Raw genomic sequence first — 9,017 nt, 5'->3', positions numbered from 1 at the left:
GTAAGTAAATGGAAAAAAAGACAGATAAAAACTGTTCGATTTGTAATGCAGAAAACGTAAAGCATCTTATTTTTGATTGCTGTGTAGTAAAACCTATTTGGAGTAAAATATCATTGCTTTTAAATATAGATGTGTCGTGAAAAGTTATTGTCATTGGTTTTCCAGCATATTGTAGCAAAAGTACCTTTATTTTAAACAATATATTGTCTTTCATTGCCTACAAAATATATAAATATAAAATGAAATGCAGACTTTTAAATGAGAGTGTTACTAATGAGAGTTTAATGTGTTTCTTAAAAATGTACTTACTTAGTTTTATTTCATAACAGAATTAGCAAAAAGTATTGCATGTGATTTCAAAATCATCAAAGAGTTGTCTGAAAAATTGTGATATTATTTTTTTATCCAAAGGTGGCCAGGCCTTTGGAGTATACATTTGTGTCTTCTGTAACTGGAATTTTTCTTGGTTATTTTGTTTACATCCATTAAATGCACATATTACCTCTTTCTAAAACTGCGGGAGATATTTGATATTGAGATCTTGTATTCTAGTGATATTTGTTTTCAACAAATATGGGAAATCTAAATTACATCTTCCTACACAAGCACTTAATAATTGATTTGAATCCTTATTTTGCTGAACAAGTTTTGCAACCCATGATGCTTTTAAAGCTTTGACTTTGTTTTAAAGTCAATTATACCTATTCCCCCTTCTGATACTTTTCTGATAAGCATTTTACATTTAATTCTTTCTCTCCCCCCCCCCCAAAAGAAACGAGAAATGATTTTATTTACCTTTTTTGTACTATCTTGATGTGGATTTTCAAGAATAGCTGCCACATACAAAAGTTTAGATATAATAAGGGAATTGATTATCTGACATTTTCCGAAAATCGTCAATTTTCTATTTCTCCAAGAGTCTAAGATTTTTTCAGACTCTTTCAGTTTACATAGCCAGTTTCTTTCATTGCACACTCTTTTGTTGTGCCCAATATGAATTCCAAGACATTTTACAGTATTTAGATTTATCTTAACATTTCCTGTAAATGCTTTATCTTTAAACATGTTCTTTAGCTCTCCTAGTAATATACATTCCGTTTTTGATAAATTAAGTTTTGTTCCTGATACATTTCCAAATTTTTCTATAATTTTAATGGTATTTTTCAAAGAGTTTGTATCTTTTAAGGGAAAAGTACTAGCATCTGCATGTTGTATGCATTTTATTTCGTTTTCGATCTTTTCATGCTTAAAACCTTAAACTAGAATTGAACTATTTATGTTTTCATTTAAAACTTCCATTGCAAATAAAAATAATAGATCTGAAACAGGACATCCTTGTCGTATTCCTCTTTGCATTTTGCATTTTCTCGAAATCCAGCCATTATTTTTATAGAGAATTGCGGATTTGACATTTGTATATAAAATCTTTATCCATTTGATAAAATTTTCCCCAAAATTGAATTTTTCCAATGTTTAAATAAAAAATCCCACTCGATTGAGTCAAATGCTTTTTGAAAATCAGCAAATAAAAGAATTCCATCCATATTTGTGTTTTCACAGTATTCAAATATATCCAGAATAAGTCTAGCATTGTTACCAATGTACCATCTTTATACCCCGCTCCGAAGGAGAGGGGGGTATACTGTTTTACCCTTGTGTGTCTGTCTGTCTGTCCGTCTATCTGTCTGTCCGTAACAAATTTTGGTCGCAGTTTTCTCAGCAACTACTCATCGCAGATGCTTGAAATTTTAACACACTCTTTGTTTATGCATGCCATATGATGGGATTCATTTTTGTACGAATCCGATATCAACTTCCTGTTTATCCGTGCGTCTGTCTGTACCATACATAACAAATTTTTGTCGTAGTTTTCTCAGCAACTACTTATCGCAGATGCTTGAAATTTAAGCACAATCTTTGTTTAGGCATGCCATATAATGGGATTCATTTTTGTACTAATCCAATGTCAACTTCCTGTTTATCCGTGCGTCTGTCCGTCCATACATAACAAACTTTGGTCGCAGTTTTCTCAGCAACTACTCATCGCAGGTGCTTGAAATTTTAACACACTCTTTGTTTATGCATGCCATATGGTGAGATTCATTTTTGTACGAATCCGATTTCAACTTCCTGTTTATCCATGCGTCTGTCCGTACCATACATAACAAACTTTGATCGTAGTTTTCTCAGCAACTACTCATTGCAGATGCTTGAAATTTTAGCACAATCTTTCTTTAGGTATGCCATATAATGGGATTCATTTTGGTACAAATCCGATGTCAATTTCCTGTTTATCCGTGCGTCTCTCCGTACCATACATACATAACAAATTTTGGTTGCAGTTTTCTCAGCAACTACTCATCGCAGGTGCTTAAAATTTTAACACAGTGTTTGTTTAGGGATGCCATATGTTGGGATTCATTTTTTACAACTCTGATGTCAATTTCCTGATTATCACTGTGTTTGTCCATAACTGAACTTGTGTATTCACATCAGAGATTGATTTCTACTCATCTATCAATCACTTTTTGTAGTCTTTTTGCAAATACAAATGCAATTATTTTGTAATCACAATTAGTGAGACTTATTGGTCGGTAATTTTCTAACTTATCTAGTTCACCTTTTTTATGTATAAGAGAGAGAACTGAACATTTCTGTGTTGAAGTCAGCTCTTCGTCGGTATATATTTCAGATATAGCTTCAAGTAGAAAATAACGAATGTTTTTTCCAGAATATTTTATAAAACACGACAGGCAACCCATCGAGACCTGGTGATTTGTTATTTTTCATTCCAAGTACTGCCTCTGAAAATTCTTGCATTGTGGGGAAATTCTCACAATCTTTTTTATCTTTCTCCGATAACACGGATAATATATTTGTTTGATCTAGATATGTTTCGAAATTAGCAATTGGTACATCGTTTGAGGAGTATAAAGTTTCATAAAAATTGCATAACTGGTTTAAAATATCATTGGTTTTTACAAAAGTCGTCCTTGCATTCTTAATTTTATTAAGGAGGGATTCTTGTCTGGTTTCTGAATAGACGAAATATTCCAAGTATATTGCTTGTATGTCTTATATACTTAGCTGTAATGTGTTAAAAGGATCATATTTTTCTTTACTTATCATAATTCTACAAATTTAAATAGAAATGGTAAACTGAGTTTGAAATCCAGCAGGGACTATATTTTTGGCAGAACTGCGGCATATGAAAATATCTCCTTTTCTGCCTATCAAAATCACTTAGAGAACAATACATTTAGTTAAATTTTTTAAACAATCAGAGACTTAAAGAAATTTTGAAATGTAACTAAAATTAATAATAATGCCCTAAAGTTTTAAAATATAGCAAATAATAATGATTTTCTAAACAAACTACAATCTTGTTAGCTTTTGAAAGCTTCCAACCTTAAAACAGATTTGAGCAAAAAATCAGTAAAAGGTGTTTTTTCTCTCTTACTAAACGATCAAAGCTCTTTGTTTTTGTATCATTTTGTATATTTATATGACTACTTTAACATATGTAAAAATGAGAAATATTTAAATATAAGAAGTGTATAAAAAAAACTAATATATCCTAAAAAAATTAAGATAAACAGAGAAAATTCGGATTAGCCAATATCTATTTAAATTAAATAATGTCAACTAATTTTGTAGAATCATCTGATAGACCCAATATAGTAACATCTTTTTGTGCAAAAAGAAAAACATTTTATCTTTTAAAATAGAAGTAGGCATCATATGATTAGCAACAGTAATTTTTACTCTAAATGTCAAGGAAAAAGATAATGACCTTGACCTGACCTTGCTTCTAAATTAAGACGGTCAAATTTAATCAAATTGATACCATCACTTAGTGATAATGTCTTCTTGAATCTATGAAAATTTCATTAATTTTTAAATACAAGAAATATGAGATGAATATGAGAAGAATCCCTCCTTAATGACATTTTTGGACCGATGTTTATTTTCAAGTCTTAAAAAATAAGATGAATTTTTCTCTCCTTCTATCCATTTAGCTCTTGATCTTATTTGCGCTCCTTTTGCTTTGTTTTCAAATAGTTTATCGAGTTCATTTTCTAATTCCTTTTTATGTAACATATTGATATGTAAATAATGTTGATTTTCTATTTGCTCAAGATCACTTTCTATTTTTTGTTTTATGTTTCTACTTTTTCCCTTGCAATAGCTAATGCTAAGGGTTTGTTTATTTTTAGTTTAATTAATTCCCACTTAGTTTTCGTTTTTTTCTTCTAATTTAATATCATAAGGCAAGTTCTTTAAAAAAGAGTTTATCATTTCACAATAATTTGGTTCAAGAAGTACAGATGTATTTAGTTTCCAATATCCACTGTTCGATGAGATTTCACATTTAAATATAATAGCGATATGATCACTCGTCCTTGTATTTGAGACGGATGGTGGCCCACGTAAATAAACATTTTCAGGTTTGTAACAAAACTTTTGTGTTAAAAATACATAGTCTATTCTGCTTTTCGGAGTGTTACTTCCATCACACCAAGTGAAACCTTTTTTATCTGCTTTTAAAGTTTTCCACAAATCAACATCAAAATGAAAGTGTAAATTTTTCAAAACGTTTGAACTTTCATCGTTATCTTTTAAAATAGAGCAATTTAAATCGCCCACTAGAATTATGTTTTCGTCATTCATAGAATATTTAGAGATCAACATATATATTTTTCTGAAAAAATCAACCCCACAATTTTCAGTATTCGGTGTATAAATATTTACACCAGTAATGATTCTACTATCATGTTCGATGTTTAACAATATCATTCTACCGTCTGCTGATTTGTGCTGATTTAGGAGCTTAAAGTGAAGTTTGTCATTTATCAAAATTGAAACACCTTTACTGTGTGACGATGTGGAAAAACAGTGAAAAGATGTACCATTCCACCTTGTTGTATATAGACTCTCTTTCTACTACAAAATGAGTTTCTTGCAAAAATGCGATGTCACAAATATTATCATTTAACCAGTCATATAAAATTACTCTTATTTTATAATCATTCAAACCTCGGCAATACAAAGAAACAAATTTAACAGAAGCCATGAATAGTTATAAGTCTGACTGATAGGGTTATTATCTTAACTCATAAAGCTTTCAATACCTTGTTGTTTGGTTTTTCTGGATCTTGGGAGGGAAACAGAACGTGGTTTCGTTTTTCGTAACTTGTCCGCAAGACGCTGAATTATCTTACCGAACTTGTTCTGCCCGGGCCAAGCATCTGGATCAGTGTGAGCTGTTTTCAAGGAATCCAAACCGGTACCCCAGTATAGATCGTAAACAGAATGGGAAAACACTGTATCCGGTCTGGAGGATGTACATGTAAGCAGATCTTTCATATCTTTGAGTTGGTCGATCTTTGCGCACAAGATTTGCTCCATGACTTCGTCAGCATCGTCTTTCCATTGCGGAGTACTGGTAACGGTATTGCCGATTAATTTGCATTGTAGAGCTGACTTGGCATCACGAATCCTTTCAGCAGCAAGGTTTCCGGTGCGGACGGCTTTGGTGAGTTGATATAATGCCTACTCTGCGGATTTGAAATTTTCACCAAACACTTTTAGATCACAGGGATAGAAATTTGATAGAACATTTTTCCTCCTTGTATATTCACAAGCACTTTGTACAGGCTAGTGGGGGTTTCTCGGATTCTTGCCCATGATGTAGAATTTTAAATTTTAGCCCAGCACAGTAGCTAAATCGTGGGAGTGGTTTGCACATAAGTGGCTCCACATAGATGAAGCGATTGCCATTTAAAACATTTGTCATTTTATTATTGGAGGGGTTTTTGATTTTCTCGTACTTCAATACACTTTTTGGACGTGCACCTAATTTTGTCAACATTTCTAGTATTGCACTGTCTTCCACTGACAATGGAACGCCGCAAATGGTAACTTTTAGGGCCTCATCACTGGGGTTCTCAATACCAGCGGAGTATGGGTTTGTGCCATACACATCAATATGAAGGTTTTTGAAATCAAATCCATCAGGTAAAACAGAATCCCTGTTTTTCTTGTCATCAAATTAGATTCTCCACAAATTTCTGTCAAGCAGAATGCATTTTATCGTGTCTGCTCATACACTGTGACTGACGGCATCCAGATGATCAAAATTAGTTACCCGCTCGTTATCCTCTTTGGGTAGATCACTGTCTTTTATGTAAACGGGTTTTAACATTTGTGCCATTTTGTAATATAAATGAAAACAAACAAATCTGTTCAAAGTTTAACGTATTCACGGGAAAGAATCTATATACACAAAAGATATTCACAATAACCGATAAATGAGTAGGACTGTGTACGTACTCATTGTTCTGCGCAGATTTTAATTATTCTCAATTTAAGGACCCTCTATACACCAATGAAAATGTTTTTTAGGCTCTGAGAAAATTATATAAAGATATAAATATGGAGTTTATCTATTTAATTTTCAACATAGGGTACCTGCCATTTATCCCCAGAAAAAATATTCAAAGACAATGCATTGTTGGTGAACTGAAATCACTGTTGCTTACTTAAATGGCAAAATGCATGCAAATAAGGCATTCAATTAATTCAAGTAGACCAAATAAAATGTTTAGAATGTTTGAATTGATTACAAATTGAATAATAAAGAACATGGGTGAACAAGGCGTGCAGAATGCCTATACATGTAGCTTAAGATATTTTAAAAATCACATTCAATTTATAAATTAAGTATTAAAAGTAAAGTTCTCAATATTGAAATTTATGAAATTATGATATACAAAACGTTTCTGAGAAAAAAGATCTCGGAAAAAAATATTCTTTTATTAAAAAAATAAATTGGTATTCGTGGGGTTCGAACCCTTAACAATAAAAATCCGGAGTATCATGTTGCTTTGAGACTAACACGCTAACCACTACGCTACACATTCCTGATGAACAGTGACATTTAAATCATGTTTGTAATATGGCCCTTGACTTAATGGACTTCAAGTATTTCTCGGAAAGATGCGAATGCTTTGTCATAAAAGTGTACTTTAAGGTAAAGTGGGTCTTTGCTCCATGTTTTTGTAAACCAAAAAATGTATAATTTTATGCAAACTTTTAGGATTAACTTTCAAAAAAAAAATGGAGCGAAGACCCACTCATATCGAAAAATTTTGTTTAAGTATAGGCACTTAGCCCGCCTTGTTCACCCATCTTCTTTAGAGAGAGATAACTCTATAATTTTGGTAAAACTTGTGTTTTTCACTATAGAAATCAATGGAAAACGGAAAATATTTTCAAACAACATCTTTCCCCCCGTGAAACAAAAATTCCTTTTTACAGTTAATATGGACTGTTATTTCATAAATTCATACCAAAGCTTTTTGTGTTTCACGGGGGGGGGGGGGGGGCATATGTTTACAGACAAAAAACTACAACAATGCTTATTTTTTCACCAATTTCAAAGGGGTTTACAACTAAAACATTTTATTTTATTAATAATATATGTTTAATTTTATATGAGTAAAAAATAAGAAAAGATTTAAGTAACATTTATTCATATCCAAGAATATTTTAAAATGTGGCGATGCTTTAAAGACCGATTTCAATGAAAAATATCGTCTACCCCATTTATTTAAAGAGCTGGAACACTGAAATTTAATTATCAGTTAATCACTATTGAACTGTTCTTTGCAGTCAACAAAGATTTTACGGCCAAATTGCCATTAGTATTGAATTAAATGGGTGTAAAATGTAGGCGGGAATGGAGAGTTGGCATGCGTAGTTCTTTCCATTTTATTCCATTATCTGTTTTCTTAATTACTAGATTTTAGTGATAAAGAAAATATTGAACACAGTGTTACAAATTGAGGTATTCCCTCATAAATTTACTTAGGGGCCATTAGAATAAAAAATAAGTTATTGGCCTAGTTACTTGAAAGTGAGTATCAACACTGCAATCATAGGTCTACAATGTATTATAGGAGGTTTTCATTTTCATCAATGGATTTTTTGTCCTCTGAGTAAATGTCATCCTTAATAATAAGGATTTTATTATACATTTACTTGATTTTGCAAGGGTATGTCCCTACGGCGCAAGACCAAAAAATCAGTGTTTTATCAGATAATATTCGATTATTATTTCGAAATGAAAGTATTCAATATCAAAGTTCAGCTGGCTCTGGTAGGAGACGTTCTTCTTCGACAACGTGGACACGCTTTAATGACCTTTTGGAATGTTCCCGACCACATAATGACAATTGTCTCATGTGAGAATTTTCCATCAAAGTTCCTTTCGAGATGCAACAAGAGCAGAACAAAGACTGGAAATTTCTCCAGAAAATTGTGTTGAATGCACAATATATTACAAAATTAATAGCTGTGTTTATAAGTAGAAACAAGTCAGTGATTTCTCGGATTGCTCGCGCTAAGAAATCCTCTTCATAATATCCAAAACCCAGGAATGTCGACATGATGGCATCTGGAATAATGCATATGATAAAAACAATGATGACAACGATTAGCATGACTGTAATTCTGTGATTTTTTCTTCCAATACGACATTTACGAATTCCAATAGATCAAGTTGGGGTAAAAATTAAATTGTTAATTCCCTATCTATTATGTCGAAGTCGTCATTTGAGAAATTACAAGGAATTTGCTTACTTTTTCGCAGTTTTCCAACCTTGGGAATTGGTGAGTGGTATATAAAAGCAGCACCCGAAAAATGGCAATGTTTGATGACGTTATGGCGCACAGAAGAGCAGTTCAGTTTATGTTGATTGAGTAATGACGCTTTAAAGGCAGAGATTTTTTACCGGGTGGTAAATTCCAGGTGAGGGAGGGGCTTATTTTGTACAGATGTGAATGCCTTGAGGGCTAGCAGTCTACCTGTGGTCGTTTGTCTCCCAATCCCTATACACAGGAAGTGATTTAATACACAGTAGAATACCCAAGAAGTCAAACTTTACCTGTGTTGGGATTTTTAGATGATTTTAAATTAGAAATATAAAGGTTGTAAATAAAGTTTAATCTCATGC

The sequence above is a fragment of the Saccostrea echinata genome, unplaced genomic scaffold, assembly GCF_033153115.1.
Source record: "Saccostrea echinata isolate AGI-Se365-2 ecotype Australia unplaced genomic scaffold, CSIRO_AGI_Sech_v1 ptg000023l, whole genome shotgun sequence".
NCBI lineage: Eukaryota > Metazoa > Mollusca > Bivalvia > Ostreida > Ostreidae > Saccostrea > Saccostrea echinata.
The sequence above is the reverse complement of the archived record's forward strand: the minus strand, read 5'-3'. Positions refer to the sequence as shown.